Source organism: Temnothorax longispinosus, chromosome 3 (assembly GCF_030848805.1).
Source record: "Temnothorax longispinosus isolate EJ_2023e chromosome 3, Tlon_JGU_v1, whole genome shotgun sequence".
Lineage (NCBI taxonomy): Eukaryota > Metazoa > Arthropoda > Insecta > Hymenoptera > Formicidae > Temnothorax > Temnothorax longispinosus.
Window position 1 is genome coordinate 14945169 of NC_092360.1, and position 1644 is coordinate 14946812.

At 32.4% G+C, this 1644-nt stretch overlaps 1 long non-coding RNA gene across 1 annotated transcript; it reads right to left on the minus strand.

Annotated features, from left to right (window-relative positions):
• Positions 1–1644, minus strand: LOC139810285 (uncharacterized). Its single transcript, XR_011731275.1, has 3 exons — positions 1352–1644; positions 205–332; positions 1–104 (listed from the first exon to the last, which is right to left on the minus strand). It is a non-coding gene; the product is annotated as an uncharacterized lncRNA (long non-coding RNA).

Consider the following 1644-nt stretch of genomic DNA (forward strand, 5'->3'; position numbering starts at 1 on the left):
CACAAATCAGACTTTGCTCTCACTGTTAATGATTTCGACAATTGTTCATTTTGGCATGATAATGATTTTTCTGGTTCAAAGTCATCTGATATTTCACATCTCTTCTGCAAAAAAAGAAAATAATTCTTGCAAACAGATTGTTCAATTATTTTATATTTTTACTTTTTATTTAAACTTTGCAAATTATAGAAATCTTATTTTTACCTGTTTTATACTGTCCGCCCATAAGTTTCTGTTTTCAAGGAAACAGTGAATTCCTCCGATCGTAGTTATTATTCGTGATACTTCTCTCTCACTCAGATTCATAAAAGATTCCTTATCAATTTCCTCCTCTAATAACACATTCGTTATATACATATATATATATATTTATTTTAATATCAAATATATTAACTTAATATCTGTTTTCTTTAGAAAAAAAAAAGAAATATTTTTTTTAAATATATTTATTTAAAAATATTTAACATTATTTATACGAAATTTTGCGGGAATCCTTGTTATTTGTTTCGAATTGTATAAATTATGTAATTATATAGTTATGATCGGATTATGTGTGTGGGAAATTTCGATAAACACAGTACGAATTCTTTAATATACGACAGTCATCTGTAATTACAAAAAAAAATCGAGAAACGATAAAAAGATACGATTAATTAAACGATTTTATATACAAGCAGTTCCACAATACAATAATACAAGAATTTGTACCATATCATGTATCTATATTTATTTTTACGATCGAAATCCTGTTAAACAAAATCTTATTCAATAAAGCCTTCATGTATGTAGTGTATAAAGGGGAATCCCCTGTTGATCTGCCGTTACACAAAAGTTCCCGCTCTTTTTACCATGTATAGGGAGGTTATGTTCTAATGATCATATATTATTAAACACTTCGATACCAGTTATGTATTATATATTGGAATATAACCTCTTAATAAAAATACAATAATATATTGTAGTAATGACGATAATTGTGATAAACGACGGATAGCGAAAATAACGATAACATTGTAAAATAAAGACATCGCGGCACCCGATGAAAATCCATAACGACTCAGGGAAGGCTGAATGAACGAACGAACGTAACGTTTCGCGAATCTCGCGATGACTGTTGATTACGGAGAAGTTAAGCGTTTCCTCAGAGTGAATAGCGCTTAGCGTCTCGTCAGTTGTAACGTCTCCTTCCCTTCTTTCCACGGAAAAAATCTCGAGGATTATCTCGATTAGCCGCATTACTAATTGGATTGCGATCTAATTGACGCCGTTTAACACTCGCGCTTACTCGGTGAAATACCAAGAAATTCATAGAAAAATAAGCAATATTACCAAAAAATACAATAATACTAACCAATAAAACGATCATACCATTTAGACAATTTCCATTCGTTCAATCTCCTTCTGATGAATTCCTTATCGCCACTCATCATGTCACATATCACTTGCTTCACGATTTGTGAGGCAGAATTTTCACACACAAAATTATTAACTTATTCACGATTAATTTGCTTTCTGCGTGCTCAGGCTTCTTACACGTGTAATAACGCGATGTAACACAGACACGACGAGAGCTTTGTCTATCGCGCAGTGTTGCAACGACAGCGACCAATACTAAAGGCAGTAGCCGCGGCGCACGAAGTGTCG